We start from the raw sequence: 24418 nt of genomic DNA on the forward strand, positions 1-24418 counted from the left end.
TGGCCAAGAAAATGTGAGAAAAACCTTTTTGAAAACACTGAAAGTTACTCGGGGCTAATGAGACACGCTTTTAAATAACGCCTCCAGTTTAACGCGAGCTTAAACGTGGTGGGTGTTAGTGAACACATACTCAGTTTGTGTCCAACAGCACCCTCTTCTAAAATTTCATTCTCAATTCTTATTTTCTACCTTTTCCACTATCTTTTTGTTTTTCGTTGCACGGGTCAGATTAAAAACAGAGAAAGTTCTGACATATCTGTTTTTCCAACAACACATTTTACCAGTGGTGCTTCGATTTGTCATGTCCACTGTAGCTCTGTCGTGTTTTTAAAACAAGTTATTTGTGCTTCGCTCCTTCATCGCCAGCCAGGGTTCGGTTTTTGTACACAGGTCAGGCCGGGCTGCCAGCTCACCACAGAACATTGCCCAGACAGTTTGGACAGCTTGCCCTGTGAGCAACTTTGGGCGAATGGGGAGTCAGAGGGAGAAGGGGAGGTGGTGGACTGTGATTGTCAGGGATTGCACAACTGTGAGGAAAGGAATGTGCTCGTCCTATGGGACCCAGAAATATGTCAGCTGCAAAATGCAGAGAAGAGTTGAAGTGGAACAGCAAAAGAACGAAAGAAAACAAAAAAAGATTACGGAAGCTTGCAAGTGGTTCGACAAAGGAAGTTTTTCTTCCATGCAGTGCCTGCGGCTGTGTTTTGGCATCAATGTGCTAGGCTTCATATAAGCGCCATTACTGTGGTAATCTCTAAGCAAGGATGAAATTGCTTAGATGGTGCTTTGCGTTATAAAACGACATGAGGAGAAAAAGAAGGAAAGGAAAGCAAATGGAGGAGAAAGGTCTTTGAAACAGAGACAGGGGGCTCAGTTGAAACTTTGACCCCTGCTAACCGTGCTTTGTGCAATCAGGATAATGCAAATATTGCTAAAAGCCCAGCAAGTAATGTGACGGTAGGTGTGTGTGTGTTTTTTTTAGCACAAGTTGAACATTACTTTGCCAGGAAGTCACATTTTATGCCATCAACGCTCGTACTCTCCTCCCGATAACATAACAGCTCAATAAAGTTGGTTGTAAAGCCACATAAAGCACAGTTTAACATTAAACTGATTTTAGATCAAAAGCCCAAAAAGCCATATTTCAGGAAGTTCGAGAACTCACAGAGAGCGAGGGAGAAAATATTCAGGAGAGGGTTCCAAGTACGAGACATTAAACATCTGTTTGAGCTCTTGTGCGACTCTGCAGTCATTTCTCCAAAGTACAGCGCCGCTGACATCCTCAGAAGATTGAATTATTCATCATTCACTGGCTGAACTTATCAAAGTACCAACCCCGTCACTGTAATTCTTTTATCAAGTGGAGAACTCTGAGCACAACTCAAGTAATTAGGACTAACCTTTGAGATGATTGATTTTCTAGGGAAGGAAATATTTCCCCCTCTCTGCTGCCACTGAATCTAAATCAGGCTTCAGGTCGGAGTTATCAGGTGAATCCTTTATTGGGCGAAGCATAGGAGGGATGGTTGAGTATGTCAGAGAAGGACTAATGTTTGACTTTGTACGTGTGAATGTGGATCAGCTGTAAAAGAACGGAAGTGGTATGTGTGACCCCTGGGGCCCGGGGAGGGAAATGGAACAAAAATATACTCAGTTAGTCCTTTTCTAAACTGCAGATATACTGCCGTGACGAAGCAAAGGCTCCCCGAGAAGCAATAACCCAAATCCTATTTGAATTATTACTCACAAAGACAAATGTGAAATTTATTTTGTGTGCTTCTGCGCTTTAAATTTACATTAAAGTCAATTTATTCTTTTATAGAGAAAGGAAAAAAGTTACTCAAACTTTGCCTATTGGACTTTTTTGCTGCTTCGGAATCAAGTCAACATGCTGTCATGCGTAGAACAATGACGTCTGCTCTCTATCAGGAAAGTGGTCTGCAAGGTTAATGCATCAACAACGGATCTTTGATGTGTTTTGGTGCTAAACCATTCAAAACTTACAGAAGTAAGTTTGAATGCTCTAACTTCCTAGTTTTAACAGAAGCCTTCTGGATCATCTGAAGCTGCCTGATTGATTTCTTTGGGCAGACCTACGAATATACTATTGGAGTAACTAAACTAAGCGTAGAAGCATGGATTCGTTTTTCCACATCATGCTGGGACGTTAGTTCCTCTTTCCTAGAAATGCTCCTTAGATGATAAAAGGGCGATTTTGACATCCATGCCCTGATTTGTTCTGTGTGTATATTCAGTACTTGGATGGGCTCATAGGGGTGACATCGTATTGTAGAGCTGCGTATCATCTGCATTATTACGGCAGCTTATCATTGTCATATTCTCATTCCCTATGCATCATAGGGAATGAAGATGGAGCCTTGGGAAATTCTGAATGGGATTTTTGTTGACTGCAAAGTTACCTATTGGCATAAAAAAGACAAAGAAAAGGGTATAGTGTTTTTGAAAAGAACCTCCAGTGGCTCCCCATTAAATCCAGAATAGAGTTTAAGATTATCCTTCTCTCACACACACACACACACACAAATATATATATAAAGCCCTTAATAATGAAACACCATCTTACATCAGAGTTCTGATTGCTCTCTTCTAACACGACACTTTGCTCTCAGATTGGGTCCCAGAATTTGAGGCAGCCACTCGGTCTATTATAAAGACTAGCCTTAAAACTTTCCTTCAAAACAGCCATGTTGAACTGAAATTACTTCTTTTGTAAAACGCCTTGAGATGACATTTGTTGTGAAATTGCACTACATATATAATCTGAATTGAACCAGTGACCACAAAACAGTAACGATATAGGTGCAGATACGGAAGAGTGAAAATCCTGGAGGAAAAAAATATTGAATCCTAAAATACAAAACCTGACTAAGATTTGTGGCATAAAGCCAGAGCTATGTAAAAAATAAAATGAGATAAAATTTCCACGTAGGGTTGAGATTACTCGATGGTTTTCTTTTTATGCGCTTTATTTAAATACTCAAAATAATTCAAAGGTCATACATTATTTAAAATTATTCAGACATCATTAAATCAAAAATACATCTCAATTTCTGGCCATCCTGGCCTAAAGTAAATGTCATCCATAATGCTTTTTGTCACATTTATAGTGCTGTGTTGGGCTGTGCAGTTTGTGCTGTAATTGTGGCATCAACCGCTGGGAGGGGAGAGACTCTCTCTGCTTTCCGTGAATAGGAGAGGAGACGGTCCGCCATTATTGGGGAAGCTGAGGGGGGAAAAAAATCGGCTCGTTCTCAACGTCACGCATTTATCCTGAGAGAGGGGCTTAACATGAGAAAGGAAAACACAGCGCCTCACGACGAGCTGCCCTTACTCTGAAAATAGCGTTGCTGTAAATGACGGCAGAGCTCCGAGACGGCTTCCATACGGACTCTTTTGTTTTGTTTTGTTTCTTCTTCTTTTTTTTATTTTTATTTCAGACACAACAAAGGAAACAATAATTGGTGAAAACAACGTGGTGGTGATCCAAGAAGGGGAAAACACACCGAAACAGCGCTTCCCAACGCCTTCCCCCCTCTTTTTCTCTCTCCTCGCCAGACATTTCCAGCCTATGTGAAAAGGACGGGACTTTTTCCTTTTATTTTGGGAAGATTTTCTTTCTCTCTCTCTTTTAACTGCTGCTGCTTTTAATCAGAAATGAGTTCCGTTTTTTTCTCCTGAAAGAGAAAGTGCAAATGCTCATGTCTGAAAACTTCAGACTACAGCGCGGGGGGGATGAGCTCTAGTGGGCCTGACGGCGTGTTTACTAGAAAAGCGGAAAAAAAAAAAAAATCGATGCGAGTGTTTCTGGGGAGTGTTGTGTAAAAAAAATATTTTTTTTAAAAAAGTCTTTTCCCCCGGCCGTGAGTCGCAGAGGAGCGACGTTAGAGGAAGAACGGAGTGAACGAGAGCTGGGACGACGGGACTGCTTGTGGTATGTAGACTCTTCCTTTCTATACATTATCATATCAGTTTAATAAGCCGATATTTTAGGGTGTTTATCGTATTCTGAGGAGTGCAGCTTGTGTTGTGCTGAGCTCCTGCGAATAAGAAGAGAACTGGGAGTCAACCCCATCCCCCCCCCCCCCCCCCCACACACACACACACAAGGCTGGCACGATTTGAAGCCCTTAGTTGTAGCAATAATGATTTTTTTTTCCTAATGATGATGCATGGGTTTATTATATTCGTATTCAGCCACTCTAAGGTATGCTGGTTTCAATATGGAATAGGAAGATTGTAAAAAATGTGGACCTCAGACCTTTAAATTGTTTGAATGATTTTGCCAGGCCTGGAGAAACTCTACAACATCATGCATTCATTAAAGGGCAGGATATGATGGCTACAGAGGCATATGTTTGCTACTTAATCTGTACTGTGTCTTATTAAATAAAGTGGACTGAGTGTATTGCTGTTCCAAAATTGAATGTACATCAAAATGAAGAACTCCCACCATTTATATATATGGTCTGTAAGATCATTGACCGGCAGCTTGTTCTTTGATGGACTTTTTTGACTTGAATAAGTCCGATCTCTGCCAGGGAAGGATGCTTTTGAGAACAAATGAGGCAACTCTTGTACGTTCGTAATTGTCTGTAGGATTCAAAGCTACAACCACTGTAAATGAACCTTGCACGCCTTTTTCACCTTGCTGTATCAGGTGAAAAAAAGATCGTCGTTTCGGCAGGTAGAAGCCGATCGGTGCATTTCTATATTTTCCCTTTTCTGTGGGACAAATTGCTTCAGATCTTTTCAGATGGCACACACATCAATTACGCCTTTTCTAATATTAGGATTGATTTAGGATGGAGTCAAGTTAGGAACGATTGCTGTCACAAGCATTTTCTCTTATTGCGAGGTCATTCACTGATGTGTCACGGTTTTATTTCAACGCAGGCTGGTCATCGCTTCTGCAGCCACTCCCTTTCTGTTCGAGTCCCTCTGCTGGACTTGAGTGCTTTTCTTTTTACAAGTGGATGCTGGCTGTGAAGTATTCCCCACAGGGTGAGATAACTGTGGCCTGTCCTCAACATGCAGGGGGGACTTTGAGTTGTAGCTGCAGCTACTGCTGTGTCATTGCGTGATAAGTGAGGCATTTGCAAAAAAACAGGAACTTTGTCATTTGATTGTGTGTTGTCTCTGGTGCTACTGTATGTGTTGTGGATGGGGCGGCTTGTTCCGGCAAATCTAGTGACTCATAATCCCACATTTGCCTGACGTGTTTTGACTGAGTACATTTGATAAGTCTTTCTTTTTTAGATTTAATCCAGGCTCTATTAGGATGACCAAGCAGACTAAGTAAACGCATGCGTGTATAGATTTTCCCAGAAAGATGGTGACTTTTTTTCTTCTTTTTTTTTTCTTGTACTCACAGGTAAATGCATTAGCAGCTGTCAGCTCTCCTCTGCTGTGCTTGATTGGGCCCTTTGCAATGCAGTCACACCTCTCTGGGAAGTCTCGTCTTACTCTAATAGTTGTGCCATTTGTTCAGGCGGCAGGCTAGCTAGCCGCATTCACCCCTGACATTCTGCCTCAGGGCTGTGGATCGAGATGGCAGGCCTTGGGTTTTGACCGTGTTCCTGAGATTAGAGGATGCAGACTTGGCTCATCAGGATGTAGGCCAGGGATGCAGATGCATTTTTTTTTTTCTGTTTTGTTTTTGCTGAGGTCACTGGATGATAGATCCTGATCTGAACAGGGTATGGCATGCAGTTTAAAAAACAAATTCTCTCTACTTAATATCAGAGTAAGAAATGTGGTTTGTAAAGACTCAGACTCACAGACTCAGATTTAGTCAGTTTTCCCAGAATCTGCACTGATTTGTGATTGGCTGGTCAATTGATTTAAAAAAAAAAGAAAAAAACTAGGGATGCACAATATATCGGCACTAACATCGGTACCGGTCGATAGTCATTTTCTGAACATATCGGTATTTCTCTGACTAATAAAACTGGGCTGATATTAACAAACAGTAGTTATTTCCTTATTGTTGCTATTTGATTCTTTAGAGAGAAGGGAGGAGGATGTTCACATGTTATTTGCTTAGTCATGTGTCATAGGTGCATTCATACTGCAGCCTGAAGTGACCCAATTCAGATTTTTTTTGACGTAATGCGACCTATATCCGATCTTTTCATGGCAGTGTGAACAGCACAGGTCGGATTCTTTTTCGAATGTGACCCATATCCAACACGTATCTGATTCAAATGCGACCTAACGTCCAGACCGTATTCATCCGAACTGAATGTCACAGATTCTCAACAAATCTCACTATTCTGTGTCCTGATGCGCGCAAGCAGGAGGAAAAACAACAACCATGACGGACTATATGAGGATTAAGTTGTTAATATGCTGCTTCGGCCGGACAACAACTTCAAATATGTAAGCTAAGCTCCATCGCTAGACTCCATGTTTATTTCTGCAAACATAGAGCACTTCTTCTTTTTATGGCAGTTGGCAGAACATTGAGAACCCTGACGCTATGGCGCCCTCTACTGCGCATGCGGGACACTTTCAGGTCGTTTGCCCGTTTACACTGCAGAACGCATCGTATTTACTGGCAGTGTGAACGACCCCGGCAAAAAAATCGGCATTGCCAAAAAATCTGAATTGGGTCACTTCAGACTGCAGTGTGAACGCACCCATAGTGATGCAGCGAAGGAGTTTTGGGAGTTTAATCGAAGCAGATAAGCAGTGGTGAAGTCAGCAGTGTGGTCATTTTTTTTAAGGTGTCACAATATATATATAATGTAATATGTATTATATCGTTAAACATTTGTCATCGTCCATAACAGGATGTCAACATCGGCCCAGATTTTCCTATCGGTGCAAAAATTTTTTACACTTTTTCTGTCATTATCAAATCAGAGATCCAGAAAATCTGACATTAGGTTTGCTCAATTTATTTTATCAAAGAGTAAGAGAGATATAATAAACCTCACAGCAACTACTTCCCTCATGTTTTGTCCACATTAACCCCAGCTTTTATTTACCAGTGCTCTGCTGAGTAAATCACAGGCCACTTACCTGCTCGTTTGCAAATTTCACAACTGTTCCACCTGTCAGCGTGAGTTGACTCCATACACCCAGCATGGCAAATTTCCCCACTTGTGAAATTGTGCTTTCATAATCCCCCTGCCCACCCCCGCCCCCCACTGGTAGTTCAAAAGAGTGAATTTTTTGTGATTATTATTATTATTATTTTTTCCTGGAAGTCTGTTTGGTGCATAAAAGAAGTTAATTATAGTGGTCAGCTTTGGAGTTCTCTGGACCAGATTACAGTCACTCTCTCCTCTCAATGACCGCCTTGTTTTAGTGCCTGATTATTAGGCAGGGAGAAGTGCATTCTGGGATGATTGTATCTGAATTTCCATTAGAAAGTGTGCCCGCGTCAGTCGAACTGAGGCCTCCTCTGTCCCCGCTGTTTCTGCTCCCGAGCTCATTACAAATTTGCAGATGATTTATAGGACTTCACACAGTCCTCTGCATTAGTCCTTTAAATTAAATGACCGTGAAAATAATTCGAAATTAAACCCAGTGATCCAAGTAGATTGGTTTCACTTTGTAGCTCAAAATCACCTTACAGTTTATCACAACACGTGTATTATCTTGGAGCACAAAGACATTTCTGTTGTGCTCTATCCTGCAAATATTTTCTATGTGGCTATGAAGAAATGCTTTAGTTACTATCCAGACACTTTTGTAAAATCAGACTTGGCTTAGATGTACTTTGCCCCCCCCCTGTAGAACAACATGCCATAGTCAGTTCTTCGATTTGTTGTGCAAGCTTCCAAGCACACTTACTTCTGGTGTCTTGACATAAGGCTTAAGGGAACTGATCTGAGTCCTTTTGAATAAATCCGTTTGTTTTTTTTATTGTTTTCAATGCAATACCTCCTTTTAGAGGTGCAAACAAGTGTTTTGTACAGCTGCAACAATGGGACACATATTTGTGCCAGTTAAAGGTCTGAAGACAGTCTTTGCCATTGTTGATGTCGCCATCTTCAGTAGCATCCGTAGATTAAGAGTTATCAGTGTTGAACTTTAGCTCAGATACAACTTATCTCCTCGTTTAAGAATCTGCTTGATTCTTAAGCGTGTTGGGATGTCACCAAACCCAGGAGACATAACAATGAATTAGCATTTTTGTTTCTTCAAGAACATTCCAGTAACTTTGCATTTGTAAAATAAATCCTACTGTGGAAATCCACACTTTGTTACATAGCTTTATTTTTATTGAGAAAAAACCCCCAGCCATCTTTTACTTTATCTTTAAGTCACATTTAAATCAGAAAACAACAGTAACACAGCATTTGGACTTAGTGTGACCATAGAGACGAAGAACCAGGATGTGAGCCGCAGAGGAATGGTGACCTCTGGAAACGAGCGGCCGTTGTTTTGCCATTCCAGCTCCAATTACACAACAGAGGAACAAGGGGCTGCGGCAATGTGGAAGAGCCATGCAGAGCCCGAGTGTAGGGAATTCTGGGAAGAGCGAGAAAAAGTAAAAGAGTGACACAACAAAGTCGGCTGTCAGTTCGGAGGCAGCAAAGAGTGAAACAAAGCGCGAGCGAACTGCTGCCAGTTTCTGCTTCAGGCCGTGTCTCTGGTATGTGCCCTTTTGGTGTTTGTGCTCATGGATCGACCAATCAATGTCGGCCATAAGTAACCCTGCTGCTCGGCTGTGGCCCAACCAAATTCCATGAGTCAGCACGTCCGCAGATAAGATGTTATGATTGAGTCTCTGGCAGTGAAATTAGGCCACTGCTCAGAGGTCAATAGGTTGGACTTGTGCTGCCGAAGTCGCTCACACACAGTTTGTTTTACCTGCATGCAGCTCCAGCATGTTCTGCAGGTTTAAAGTTCAACCGGGTTGGCAGGTTGCCTTGGGAACTAACTTAAAAAAAAAAAAAAAGATTAGATATGCTTGAACACATCCCCCATTACACATAATGGGTGTAATGGTATCTGATTATTTTTGGGATGAGTCAGTGTTGCTGCTTACGGCTTGATACAATGACAGACTGTAGACGGTGGAGTTCCCACTGAAATTCAAACGTTTAAAGATAAACGTGACAGCGTTTATAATCTTCAATGACACTGATTTGATTATTATTTATTTTTTGTTAACCTGATGTTCAGATCCACTCTTTTTCTGTCAGATTTGGGGTTGGTGCAAGCAGAAAGGGGACTCCGTGATGTTTTTTGTTGAACTTTCTCACTGGAGATTCTCGCTGTTGGCGCCCCTGGGCTTCCTGTAGGAAGTCCACCTATGATGAGAGGCTGCGTGGGAGGGAAGAGGTGGGCCAGAAGAAGTGGAGAGGCACAGGGTCAAAGGTGAGGAGAGGAGCTGGAAAGGGGCAGCGGTATGTTTTATTATGCATTCATGTGAGGCCAAAGGGGGGATACTTTTGGGTCATCTGATTCTTGTAAAAGCGATAACTCTCGAACGCCCCGAGGGTCTGCCTTTAATGCTGGTGCAACTGATAACTTGGATCCTGTAATTGACAAGTTAGAGTGAAGTGCTAAATTATAAGAAATAAATGCTGTCATAAAAAGTTGTAGGTAGTAATTAATTATGACACAAATGACTGGTGTTAAGATAAAAGCCCGTCTAAAAGCTCCGTTCCTCGTTATTATCTCAAGCAGTTTTTGATGCTTCTCAACATACAGAAGAAGGCTGAGCCTCTACAGCTGGAAGTTCATCTTAAAAATGCGCCGATAAAAGTTCTATGGCCGAGCTCCGGTTTTTGTAAAACTTTAATTTGATTCTGTTAAATTTTCAATTCGAATACCATAATAAAAGATGCAAGAACGGCGTTTAAAACTTTATTCCTTAGCCTCTGCTGGAATTGGGTTTATTTTATACATATGCTAGACACGGAGGCGATGTTGAGGCGCTTTGTGAGAGAGCTGTTTCTTTAATATATGGTTTTGCCAGACCAAAGTGTGCAATCAAAATAATCTAGAAATCAAAAGGCAGCAGCGCTCCTAAGGAGGAAAGCAGAGAGAAGTTAGTTAAGGAGAAATGGCTGATTCGGGTGTCCCAAATCAGTAATCGGTGTTGCATCATGGGTAAATGTCCAACCTAACTCCAAGGATATCCTGCTAACCACTTTCTGTTAGCAGTCAGTATGAAAAAGATATCTCTCCATGTGTTTGTCTTACCGGGTGAAAGTCTTGCTCTCGCTCTCTCTATCGCAGCAGGAAAAAAATATTGGTATATCATGACATGTTTTACAAGTAATTATTATTATTTTTTTTAAATTGCTACTTACTACTTTTTGTGCTTTGTCGTTTTTATATTTAAAACTTTTTATAATTCCTGATATTGTGAACTCTTTCCTTTGAAACAGGGACTCTGCAAAAGTGTGTTGTCGTTTGATGTGGCCTGAAATTATTTAGTGTTTTGTGTTTACGTATAGTTATAAATAGCTGACTCCCCCCAGACCCCCCTCATTTTTTCAGTAACTAAAAGTTTTCTTGGAGCTTCTTCATTGTTCTCTCATCTGACCCAGCTCACCTGAGGTCAATCAATGGTTGTCATGGTTACTGAACACACAGTCCTTTTGGGATTAAACTGTTCTACTGCATCGTGTCACAGCAAGAGATGTGAACTGTCACTTTGACATTTACTTTCTTTTAATCAAGTATGGTGAAAACTTGATGTTAAAACTTGACTATGGTGTGAATGCACAGATGTTGCTCATGTGACTGCTAACACAGCCCAGCATGCTGGTTAATCTCAAAAGACACCAGAAGTACTGATTGACACAAAACGAGAACTTGGGAAGAAATCACAGCAGGTTTAATTGGAACTAAACAAAAGCAATTTTCAAGTTGCATAAAGTGATAAGAGCGAGGAATTGTCAAAAACATGTCCAACACTTCAAGTGTGACTAAAAACTTCAGTAAGCTGAATCTTTAGTTTATTTAAATTCAAATAAAAGAACATAACCTTTATTGTTCCACAAAGGGGAAATTCAGACGTACTACCTCCAACAAAAGTCATTTAATATCTGAAATAACTGCCCTTCTCAGAGAGATTACAGCCATTTTTAATTTCAGCCTATCACGGTCATCTTTGGTGCCATTCCTTATTGTTCAGTTTTTATATGACTTTGATGCAATCTTTTCCAAGTCAGATTTGGATCTGAGTATTTGAAGGATTGGGCAACATTTTACACCTCGCCCAAAAGAAGAAAAAGAAAAAAAGAAAACGGTTTAAAAACAACTTGCATCAGGTTCACAAATCAAGGTTTAAAATAAGATCACACACATATGTGGTGGGTTAAGTTACCACATTGTCAGTGTACCAGATCAGTGGTCCGATGAACAAGACTACTGAATGCTTGTCAACAAGACATTTACTGTCTTGTTGACAAGGACTCAAGTTATATTCCTACTGTTGGCATGTTGGTCTGCAAAAATGTAATGCCCACAAGAATGTCAGGAAACGATGTTTTACAGCATAATATTGCCTCAGGATGAGATGATTAAAACCATTTGATGTCGCGTCGTTTTACGACATCTAAACCGAGGAACTAAAAGCTAACTTTAACTTCTGCTGACGTATTTCTGCGTGCAAAGACATCAACATGATTTATCATCTTTGTGAACCACAGCCCTTGTCTTTGACCAGAATCAGCTTTTGCGGTACACCATAAATACACTTGACTATTAAGAGTGTTGATGTACTTGGATGTAATCTCAAACCTGATTTATTGGCGGAGGCATAAAGCAGCGGGACAGTAATGCTTGTTTCTTTCTGTAATGAGGACAGTTGGACAACAGCCCGCCTGTTTATAACCACCCTGATCAGGACAAAAATGTGCCTCATCGACTGGAATGGAGTCTCCTAAGCTGCTGGTAGTCAGTCAGTAAATTGCTTTCTGTTTGCTAAACACTTCAGTGCATGCCCGCTGCTCTGAATCATGTCAGGTGAGCACACACCTTATTTCCGTTTTGAGAGATCTGGTTGTAGCTGTGTTTTGGCATCCGACCTACCGCTTCAGTAAGGTTCAGTGCCTGTTGTTTTCTGTAAGCAGAAAGTCACATATCTGTGGTTTTATTGTTGTGTATATATAAGCAAACAAAAAGTCTGAGATTATCTTAGCATTTGTGAAAATGGCGAAAAGAGACTTCTGAACCAACAGCTTGGGCGTGTCAGAAGCACTGAGGCTGTGGCGTTGGGCAGGCTGCAAGCTGCTTGTCTGGTGTAATGGTTTGTATTTGAACTAAAAGAAGAAGAAAAAAAAAAACCCACAGAACTGAAATTTTTCACCTTTTCTCAAATCTGCTTGGTAAAAATCATAACTGACAGCAAACTGAGCTGATGTTTGGCTCCAAAATGCAGCGTAAATATTAGAAACCATAGATTGAAACATGGGGCTGCACAGTGGTGCAGTTGGTAGAGCTGTTGCCTTGCAGCAAGAAGGTTCTGGATTCGATTCCCGGCCCCGGTCTTTCTGCATGGAGTTTGCATGTTCTCCCTGTGCATGCGTGGGTTTTCTCCGGGTACTCCGGTTTCCTCCCACAGTCTAAAAACATGACTGTCAGGTTAATTGGCCTCTCCAAATTGCCCCTAGGTGTGTGTGTGTGTGTGTGCATGGTTGTGTGTCCTGTGTGTCTCTGTGTTGCCCTGCGACAGACTGGCGACCTGTCCAGGGTGTACCCCGCCTCTCGCCCGGTACGTTAGCTGGAGATGGGCACCAGCAACCCTCCCGACCCCACTGAGGGACAAGGGTGTAAGAAAATGGATGGATGGATGGAAGATTGAAACATGGCACAGCATTTGTCAAATAATCAGCAAAACATATTTAAAGGTGATTTGTTTACTGGTTGTTATAGTAAGATATGCACATTGGGTACTATGAGTTTGTCATAGCATTGAAACGTTATGTAAAATAATATAACACGTTTCTGGGCATAATGTCAGAGCAAAACAACAGATCTACCAGATTATAAGGTAAGATAAGCTATGAGAACGCTAAATATGCTTTAGCGATATTTCTGGGAAAATGGACAATTCCCACTTTTAAGCATTTTAAGTTGGTCCTCATGCCAAAAGAAAAGAAAGCATCAAAAATGCTCACTTTTGTATCTTTCCAGAACAGTTTTACAAACTTAAAGCTTTACCATCCTGATCAGCAGTCCGTCATCAGGTCTGCACGGCGTTCACCAGCTTGGTCGCTCGCTGCTGTGTGGTTGCGTAACGTTGTCCTACCAGCGTTTGTCACAAATCAGTCAATCTAGCAACCTTGGTCTCTCTGACGTGAGCAGCACTCCCAGGCTGATGCCACGAGGGCTCAGCAGGGTTCGGGTCGGGCATTGACCTTTTGGAGGATACACTACAGGAGTGGAAGATGTGGGATTTCCACTCATGGCACAATCTCGTTGTTTTGTCTCCCTGCTCTGAGATCGTCTCCGGTGATTACAATCCTTGTTTTTCCAACGAGGGAGATGTTGAATGAACCACATCATCACGTTGTCCACCGCAAGAAAAAGAAAAAAGAGTGACTTTGATAAGGTTTTCATGGGTGGGGATCAAATATTTGCATAACATTTGAGTGTAAATAAATAGACTTTCAGATGGTATAGGTTTTATTGCAAAGAACAACTCTGATATTATCAACCAATGCATAAAAACGTGTACCTTGTCTGAGCTAAAATATATTTTTTGGTCCTTTCCTGTCTTTGTGGCTTTTAAAATTAAACAAGTTGTAAGAACAGGATTGGATACTTCTGTTAATATTGACACCGTTTGCGCTTGAAGTTTACTTGTCCTCTGCCTTGACTGTTTATTAGTCTGTCCCTCCGTGGATTTTGACTCCGCCACTGGCAGTGTCCTCGCTCACCTGCAGCTCTCGGATGGAGAAGGGAGAGGTGGAGACCGAGAGGCACAGGGGTGTTCTGCTTCAAACGTATTCTAATTAAAGTTGGCGGCTTTAATCACAGAGCGATTTGCATCCGAGAAAAGGGGGAGACGACAGAAGTGGAGCGGAAAGGGATGGAGAAAAGGTTCTGCGGCGGGCACAGCTGCACTGCCCTCCTGAGAGCAGAGCTTCTGACTTCTCCTGAACTTCCCACCAACTTCATTGATCACTTGGTCTCACCCCTGCACCTGTTTTCCTCTTCTCATGTTGTTTATCTGTCACTTAATAGATTTTTTATTTATTTTTTTCTGTTCCCAGCTTCAGTTATTTTTTGCCATTGTCCTTGTGGAGCAGGGCTGGGCCGAGTTGTCTTTAAGGATGGAGGAAGGGCACCACCTTGTCATTAGATGTTAGCTTCACACGCCACCGGAGGAGGATCTGCCCACCTGTTTGGCATCTCCCCAGCGAACAGGTGCTGACACGGTCTCTTTTATTTTAGGACGCGGTTTACGACTTTTGGATTAGGTATTCCTCAGTCGTCGCTTGCTGCAGGCGTTCTGACGCGAGGCTGTGGTTATCTCGCCGTTTTTGTTTAGTATTCCAGTTTGGCTGTAGCTCGACTTTGAACGGTTGAGAATTGACGCGGGACGTGGTTCGTCGTCGTGTTCAGTCCAGAAATAAGCGGTGTTAAAGATTACGGCCCCCCCTCAATACACAAACAATGTAGGCATCCTCATAACTGTCAGGAGCGGTTTTTCGCTGTTGGCAGCTGTGTGATGGTTGGCGTCATTACCCCTTTGAGGTGAGAAGATAAGGTGGCCGTTCATAGCCGTTTGTTATCACAGGCAGCGGGCCCCTGACACCTTCACATCCCTTATCTGGCTTCGGCCCAGCATCTGGCCCCAGCTCCGGCTTCGGCAGGCCCAGGGGCTGATGAGTAAGCGGTGCTCCACCAGCGGCCGGGCCGGGGCCCGTGCCGTTATCGATTGCGGCGCTGGCGCTTGTCATCCAGCCACCACTTAGCTAATGATGTCCAAGCCATTGTCTCACAGCTTGGAAAACGGCCACGAAAAAGAAAGCAGCGGGCGTTTGACGCGGTGGCACGAGAGGGAAAGATGGATATGAAAGATAACGCCAAAAAGTGAACTGGGCTTTGTGAAACCTTTTTACTGCAGTCATCCATTTATTATTATTATTATTATTATTATTATTATTTATTTTTTACAGTTTCTGTACTTTCAGTTTCCAGGGTTACCGCACAGTTTTGTTTATTAAATGTACAAAATAATGTCATTTTCTGGGTTCTTTTTACGTGTCTGTCTGAATGTGTTTTAAAAAATTTGGAAGGTTCTAGGGAATCGCTAAAGATGGACTTTTATATAATCTTCAAATAACTTGTCCAAACAAGTAGTACTTTTCACATTGAACTTCTACATTAAACCTGTAGTGAAATATTTTTGCTATGAGAAATGTTACTAAATAATTCACTCAGTTTAATGTGTAATTAGACACATAGTCTGGGGTTTTGCATACAGGATAAATGTTGAACAAGGTTAAAATTCCCAGGTCAGTTCTGTATGGACACATGAAGACGTTCCCTGGATGTGATCATTTGAGTCCGGCACAGTATGGCGTTTTAAAATGGCAGACCTGCTGCCTCCTCCCGTTTTTGTTGTGCTTTGGCTGCGTTTGTTGTGCTGCCGTCTGGTCCATCTGTACGCTAGAAAGATGGATCACTGTTTCTGCCCGTCTCTGTGATAGCCATATCCTGACCTTGTTACTGTAATTATTAGTACTGCTGAGCAAATACAATCTTTGTTTATGCTAAAAAAAAGAGACTTCTTAGTCATGAATTGGCTGGAATGAAGACTGTAGGAAAATAAAGGGTTTCATCATATACAGTGTTGTTAAAAATGTTAAGGAATTTTAGATGGATTTTAAAAACGCATCTCTTTGGTCCAGATTTTTGTCTGTATAATGTTTAAACCAAGCTTTAAAAAGCACCAGCTGCAATTTTATGTCATGGCATGCAGAGATGCAACCATCAGGCTTTTCTTGGCTGATGTGCCCATTATTTGTTTTCTCTGAGGTCTGATCTGCTGATTTGGATTATGACCAAACCCATTTTTTTTCCCCCATATTCACAAGGACTATACCATATAAGACAAAAATATGTGTTGTGGGTCATTTGACAGAGGAAAACGGAGGATTAGATGTAAAAAAAGAAAGCATTACATCATCATTTCTATTTACGCCTCAAAAGTTTCTGTCGAACCAAAAAAAAGGTGCATGATGCGTTTAAGGGCCCCAGAATGAGAGATGGTTTGGTTGTGATGCAATTGATGATCATGAAAAGAAAATACGTTTTCAATATTCTATCTGCACATCAAATCCAATTCTGGGGGCGGAAACAATTGCATTTAGGATTTTTATTTTGACTATTGGAAACCATTTTATACATACAAGTTTTAAGTAAACTAAGTTTTTTAGAAAATGCTGTATATTTCTGTCATGCCTTTTTTGTTTTTGAGGACTGTAAATAGGCTTTTCTGGGTTTCATTTTTGCTCTGGGGAGGGATGTGGGTATTTCTTATTTAATTTTTTTTTAACTTTCTTAGTGCCAGAACTTTCCAGGACGCTGTAGTGGCCCCAAGGTCCATAGCACTTATGTCAGAGTTCATTTCCTGTTGCAGCGTTCCAGCCGCTCCTGAGGATCCACCATTTCCTAATCTCCCCTGATGAGGAGTGAAATGAGTAAATTTCTAACTCTGAATCCATCTGCGGTGGGGGTTGGTATCAGCTGAATCAAGCAGGGCTGTAGAATAAAAAAAAAAGAAAACATTCCCAGAAATTCCCCTAAGATATGAAACTCTGCGATCCAGGAGTTTTCACAATGAGGAAACTTTCATTTTAGTCGAGGTTACAACCTGCAAGACATGGCACAAGTTTGCTGCTGCAATGGTTCATGAGTCAGAGCAGTGACACAGCTCAAACTTCGAAATGGGGAAAAGTTTTGACGTTTTGCTCATGTTTGTCTTCCTAATAGTACGCTAAACATCCCAGCGTTGGTTGCTAAACTCCACAAATACCACAACCCTGAGTCTGCACAAGTCCAGGCTCTCCCCTTTTTTTTTTTTTTTTTTATATATCTTTGCTGACTTCCATTTATGCCCTAACTCCAGGAGATAAAATTAAGGAAAACACGGGCTAAAAAATGTAAACATTGCTCAGAGCTGCTTTTTGGTTGGAAGGTTATTCGGAGAGACGACGACCTCACCGCGCCGCGGCTCGTATTAGTCACAGCCGTTGGAGATATTTGAATGCAGCTCTTTTTACCCAATGAGGGAAAAGGTCGCTGGGAATGCAGTCTGTCAGGTCAGGACGATCTGAGTTTGCCTCATCTTAACCACATGTGATGGCTAGAAAAGAACAAAGATTGTGAAAGGTGAGCTTTTAGCTGAGCATATCTTTAAACCTTGAACGTCAAGAGGCTAATAAAAATACAGTAGAACGTGTGCAAAAGGAGGTTTAGTGAAGAAAGCTCGGTGTAAGCTGGAAGACGTAGAGTTTACGTTTTGCATGCAAAGTTGGATTGCAAATTTTGAAATAAATCAAATATTTTGTTTATATTTTTGAGGAGAAGTAGATATGCTGTGTTTATCAAAAAAGAAGCTCTCAAGGCAGTTGCAGTTCTAGACAAAAATGAGCCACTTGCAGGCTGCAGATCCCTGAACTTTAGCAATGGAAACTGTGATCCTGTATTGATGTGACTGAAGCTAAAAGTTTAACAACTCAATTTTTAATTCACTGTTAAAATAAAACTGTGAAAGTAAAAAATTTAATCGGTCCAAGGGACTGATATAGGCTTTATCATTCAATTGTAATTAATTATTCTTAGATTTAACAAAAACAAAAAAAAGTAATTATGATTAATTGCAATACAAAGTTTTGCACTGGTTCATTTTAATTGTCTTCATTGTATAATAATTTCAGTTGTAGTAGTCCATGTTTTCATTCAGTATTTGCATTTCACGACATTTTCAACGAATTTATTTTAAAATGAACATAAATCTGGAAAGGTGGGTTAGTTTAAGAGAGGAAATAACCTTTGAAAACTCTGAACAAATCTCCTAAAGGCGCAATTTACCTGACATAAACCAGGCTAAAACAAAATAATAAATACATATTGTTTTATTTTGCTTTCAGCCTACATTTTTTTATATCTATTCTGTTCCAGAAAGTAGGCTTTTGATAGAAATCTTACCATTTTAGTTCTTGAATATTCGGCTGATAACACTGGAAAATCCTCTACACCAGAAATTAACAGCATTTATGATACTGTGCAGAAGTCACTGTATTTTTTTTTTTTACTTTTTGAGCAAAACCAGACCTGATTTCAAGACATTTGATTGCTGCGATGTTCTTCAAAGCCGTCCTTTGTAGAAGTCCGTCATGAAAGAGCTCGCCATTAGTATTCGCTGTATGGGTTTAGTGTGAACAGCATCCCTACGTTGATACTAAAACATCCCTGCAGGCCATTAACTCCTGTTATTTCTACCTCCTGCTATGTCTGTCCACATAGTGGAAATGCTGGTGTGTCTCCAGATCAAATGTCTCCAAGTTATTTAATGCTATAAACAATGCAGTTTGTTAGCAAATATGCATAATAAGATAATAACCATCAACATAGTTGTTGACGTAATGCTGTCAGTTCGGTTGATATTTCTTGTTCGTGTTCTGGTGTGTAAAATAAGCATAAGAAGAGCCAGAGAGCAGCATAACCTGCTCTCCAGAACCAGAACCCAAGGTAAAACACTCGAACATGCTTACTGTCAGAGCTTTAGCAACTCTGTTTCAACACACTCGTACAATATTTCAGCGTATGCCACTGAGCTATGTAAATATCTCCCTCCCTCTGGTTCCAGGGTGAGTGTTTGACCGTAGAGAAACAGGTTCTAGGAAATTGTGCAATCCTAGGAGTATCCAGCGTTTCGACCGCAGAGCAGAGCCTTGAGCCGTGGCCTCGCCTCCTCCTATCTTCCGTGCTGTCGGGCTGCTCCAGCTTGGAGGTCAAAGTTGACAGGAGACGTGGGTCAGTGATGTCGACCCACTCCTCAGAGGATTTAGGGAGTCACTGTAGATGTTGCAAGGTTGTGCTGATAAACGCAGGTCCTGCTTGAAAAAAAGAGTTTGTAGAGGCTTTTATTGTTATCATGTGTCTTTTTCAAACTGGGAAACGGGTGCAACTGTGGCAGAGAGCGAAGGAGTGACTTGAAGTTGTTTTTTTTTGCCTTGCGTCACTCTGCTAGCAGGAGACACCGGATGTTGATGGTTAGGACATGCACATAAATCACCAGGACAATCTGGTAAGCCGCAAGCATGGCAGGTTTAAATTTAGATTATGATTCATTTATTTTTCTACAGTAACTCTGGAAAGTTTCTGTTTTTGCTACACAGACATGCAGAATTTGAAATGTTTGAATTCCCAAGAAGGCTTTGGCCTACGCCGGGCGGTTGGAGGGTGTGAGACGCTGAGAGTTACTAAAGAGCGAAGGGAGGAGCAGACACATTAAGAACTGGTTTGTTTTGATCACAGCTGTGTCATAACATCACTTTATATGCATGTCGCAGTTTATGATGTGACCCTCCCTTCAGTGTTTTTTGAGTTTCCTTAGTTTACCCTCACAAATCAAAATGTGTCTTCTAATTCGGTCTTATTGTATGTCTTCTTTCTCGTTTTCTTTCTTTCCTGGTTTTAAGGTCACTTGGGGAAACTTGGCTGGTATCAAGACTGTTTAAAAAAATGTAGGCACTGATTTTGAGTAGCTTTGAAATGCTGTGTTTGTATATTAAAGTACTGAAGAACAGGGAAAGAGAAATATTACAACATCACATGGTTAAAAACGAGTGGTGTAGTGGTGCACACATGTGATTTCGGTATAAATTTGGCTCAACAGGAAAAAGAAACAAATGACAAATTTGAGATATCTTTTCTTTTATTATAATCAGGACGTATTCCTCTCTATATGGAAGCTCCAACAGATTATGTGTAGCAAGGTAGACTTTGCGCCTCTGCCTTCAGACCTTGGCCTGAAAGATTGTTCATTCTCAACCAGCAGTAGCACCAGTTTTCATTTTCTCGACCCTGTCTTTTTGCAGGTTACGACTTTTGGACAAGGGCTACAGCCATTTTTATTGCAGGGGCCACAAATCGAGTTTTGCTCTAGTGTGGGTTTGTTACTTGTGGGGCTGCCTGTCAGTGCATCCTGGTAGACGCCGGTTCTCACTGCTTGCACAGCTGTGGCGCACACTCTGACTCTCCAGTGTGGAAAGTGAGATGTATGCAGGCAGAGAAAGTGGGCTTGGAGAATGATTGAACCAGCAGAACAGAGGAATGCTGCAATGGCCTTTGGGCTAGAAAAGCAACCGCAACACAGAAAAGAAGGACAAGCAAATGCAGAGGAAACGAGCAGAAAACCGATTATAAAAGACAAATCCCCGGCTCTTCCAACCAGACGGAGTTAGCCGCCGTGTCCCGAGGGCGAGAAATCGCAACAGCATTAGCTCCGGCTCCAGTCGGATCTCTTCCGTGTTTTATATGCACATGTGTGCGAGGATCTTGCTGCATGTGCGCCCCTTAAATTCACAAGACGGGACATTTTTCCTGCTGGCCTCCTCCTTCCTCTCTTCGTTCTTCACCCCGTTCACGCCGCTCGCCGCTGATTGGCTGGAGGGAAAGCAAGGGATGAGGTTTTGTCGTCTAATCTGGCAGCAGATCACCACTGATGGGCCTCTGTAGAATGGCTTTAGTAAATTACTGTTCCAGGGCTGGATAAATCCCCTCTATCAGATAGCAGCTCTGCCTTCATCTCTCCCTCTGTTTCTGTCTTTCTGCTCAACACGTCGCTCAGGCTCTGACTTTATCTATTTATCGCTTCTCCTCCACATCGGTTTCTTGTGCGTTTTTACAATCCGAACACCTCGAGCTGTCCTTGTTTGCATTTCTGCAGATCATGCTTGTGCTTCTTCTTTGCCTGTGGACCTTTTACACCTGAAGTAAATTAGATGAGCTTCTGTCCGAAAGAGAGAGAAAGTGGATTTCTATCCTAAGGCGATTGACATCAGCAGATTACGGTCTCTGTGAGAACAGTTTCCCCTCCCCTCGTCTCCTGCCGTGTTTACGGTTCTGAGCGAGGCCATCTTGCCTCTGAAATCGCACATGAGATAATTCCCTACATCCTGCCTTAATACCTAGAAAAGGCTGTTTGTGGATTAGCTGGAAGATTGTTTGATGCATAGTTCTAGTCTTAGTTCACAGTGTGCCGCTGTCACAGAGGCGGTAACAGGAATGCAGAAGACGCTGGATGGAGAAAAGGGAGTGTTTTTTCTTTTCTTTTTTTTTTTACTTCCTTCAAAGTAACCCACTGTGTGGGTGCAATTTTGCCTGAGGCAGAGTCATGCTGGTTTGCTTACAAAATCAAGTCGAACCGAACTCCGTCTGACCTCCTGCGTCTTACTGCAGCTCCCCGAGTCTCCACCTCGAACTTCCAGTGTTGTGGCTTCGCATTGACATATGGCAGCCAGGCTTGTCTGATGTCAAACAATGCTGCTATTCTGGACAAATAACAGGTGGTGCATATGAAGAGGAAGTGGCCAGGTCACTCTGGGTATTTTTAAATGATGTAAGGGTTCGCCTATCTAAAGCAGGCAATAGGATTTGTTGGTTTAAGGTTTGGGCTTTTGCAAAGAACAAAAAAAGCTTTTATTTAGAACCTGTAGCTGAGAAATAATCCTGCTGCTTTGGGCGTTTTACCACCAGCGCAATTGCCAGAACTGTGTGCTAACAGGGATCTTTGAAAAGGAAAAAGAAAAGAAGCCATTTAGACTTACGCAGTTGATCCAAACTTCGGAGCTGACGTCGGTGAGAAGGCGCCTTAAATTCAGATGTATGATTAAATGGAAGCACATTTCTGGTTCTGATAAATCTGTTTTAAAAAAAGTGTAGTTTGCTCATAAAATAATAAGTCTCTAAATTAAGATTACATCAGATTACCGTATTTTCCGCACGATAAGGCTCACCTAAAAACCTTCAATTTCCTCAAAAGCTAACAGTGCGCCTTATAATCCGGTGCACCTTATATATGGACCAATATTGAGCCACAACAGGTCCAGCAACTACAGTAAGCAGCCGCCGACTTAATTTTCGGCCGTAGAAGAAGAAACACGCGGTGCATGCTGGGATAGTTGTCAGAACACTGGTTTGTAATCTATTAATAAAGTTTGACTGACCTATCTACCTATAATCAGGTCGTCTGCAGGTCATTTAGCACCACGTTCTCCACGAACATGCTGTGCGCGAACGGAGAAGGGTGACCATCGTCCGGCCTCGCCCCGGCCCAGTCGCAGAAGGCTCTCCTCGTCTACCGGAGTCAGACTGTTTTGTTGACATTCACTTTAGTGCAGCTCCATCTAGTGGATGCATAACGTAACTCCAGCCTCTACTGTAGCATCTATTTTATACGCCTTATAATGTGGTGTGCCTTATATATGAAAAAGTTTTAAAATAGGCCATTCATTGAAGGTGCGCCTTATAATCTGGTGTGCCTTATTGTGTGGAAAATACGGTACTAGTTTCTTTGTCAAAAATAACTAATTTTAGGCGTTGCATTCAGGTTTTGGTGCAACTTATTGTCTGCGCTGTTCATTAATAGTTATCCCCGGTAATTAGCACCTTGACCTTTTTGGTGTAACCTGGATGTCCAGCTTAGGGATCCGTATCAGGCCTGCTGTTGTTGGATGGTTAATTATATCATCTGACACTCTGACAGGCTGCGTGGCCCACATATGGCAGTCGTAGTTCTAACACTAATTTAATTGAACGTCTCAGGAGGAGTTCTGTGTGTTGAGCCCCACCCTTTGTTGTCAGCCCCTCGCATCCTGCAACGAAGCATCTGCCTGCGTTTCTGCCTGCCAGACACGCTCGCTGCTAATGTTACAGTTGCCTTCTATCCAGCTCATGCTGATGTCAAGTCCTCTAATCTCCCCAGCATAAAGGCTATGCAAGGGAATTCATGTTAGCCTGCCACGGCAATAAAAAGGAGGAGCGGAGAATCGTTTGAGCAGGTTGACAGATAAGGCTCTTGTGCTTTCTGTGTGGTGCATTTTAAGCCATGTTAAGCTGCTTAATTAGACATAATCTACAGACCCCAGACTGAGGCGGAACTAATGAAGTTAAAAGACTCAAATCCCATCCCACCATCACACTCTCCTCCGCTGCCTCGCCATCGCTTGTGCCTCTCCGTCTTATCGCCTTGCCGTCTTCTCCGCCGCCTGCCACGGCACTCACTCCTCCTCGCAGCACACTTTGAACTTGCCATCCCACTCTTTCCTCTTAGCGCCGCTAATGTCTCCCATCGCACCCAAACAGTCGGCCGGGCCAACGCGACAACCTCGAGACGCAAGGCGGAGATTTCTCAATCTGTACGTTCATCGGTTTAGTGGCTACTCTTTTGGTGAAAGTGGGTTCTTGTTTTTTTTTCTTCTTTTTTTTAGAGCGGTGAGTTGTTTGAAGCAGCACGGAGAAGACTGAAGCGGCACCAGAGGCCTGTCTAGGTTCTTGATGTGCATTAGAAATCGTCATGTCACGGAGCGGTTAATTGTGAGCATTATCTCTGTGTTTCAGGGACTTGTAGTCCTAGCTGGAGGCTGGATACTTTAAAATAACAACATGCCCAAGACAAAGGATTGTGGAAGTACTGCCCGGTCCTCGTTGTAATCTAATTTAGATACTCTCTAGATGCTTCGGGTGTGCAGCAGGGCTTCTTGCTTTAAGCAATATATAAATATAAAAAGAGGCAAATTTGCTACAAAGCAATAAAGAAAATCAATTATTGAAATGCTTAAATGTCTTTAATTCGCGCGGTAGTTCAAATTGAAATCAACGCATGCATGAGTTTGCTCCGTTTGATTAAATAAAGGCTAAGAGCTGCACAATCGCCACATCAGTGTCTACAGCATCGCAATCACAGGATGGCAATCCATGGATGCAAAATTGGGTAGGAAACTATATTTTAGGTGCTTTACATGTAATGCTAAATATTACATTTTTCTTGTTAGACAAGGAAACCTTGATGAGACACTTTTTGTGTATAGTCTTAGAGGCTGAGATGCAAAAGCTCACAGATCGATGAGGATAATGAGAAGAAGAAATGGAAATAAAAATGTGGGTTTAGCGTAATTCATAGTGTCAAAATAATATTTAGCAATTTTCTCGTTTATGTTTTGAGGCATGAGTTTGCATTATTCCTACCGGGAAAACCTTAGAGTTGAATTAACTCTAAACAGATGGAGTGTGATCAACAATAACATGTAAAGCTTTGAGAATCAAAAAACTCTTTTTTTTAAAAGCATTTTTGTATAGTTATTCAGTCCGGGTTTAACGTAAGTACAAACATCACTAAAATGTTATCCGATTAGCAACCGTTATTCAGTCTTTAAACACAGATGAACATGAATGTACAGTCACT

The 24418-nt window shown here is 41.8% G+C and overlaps 1 protein-coding gene across 1 annotated transcript in view; it reads left to right on the forward strand.

Annotated features, from left to right (window-relative positions):
• The first annotated feature begins 3185 nt into the window (after positions 1-3185).
• The window catches only part of arhgap35a (Rho GTPase activating protein 35a), a 76550-nt gene continuing 55317 nt past the window's right edge, over positions 3186-24418 (forward strand). The window contains exon 1 of the mRNA XM_008425740.3: positions 3186-3952. The gene's annotated coding sequence lies outside the window, so the exon portion shown is untranslated. The remainder of the gene's footprint in view (positions 3953-24418) is intronic.

This window comes from Poecilia reticulata, chromosome 13, assembly GCF_904066995.2.
Source record: "Poecilia reticulata chromosome 13, P_reticulata-male-v2, whole genome shotgun sequence".
In the NCBI taxonomy this organism is placed as follows: Eukaryota; Metazoa; Chordata; class Actinopteri; order Cyprinodontiformes; family Poeciliidae; genus Poecilia; species Poecilia reticulata.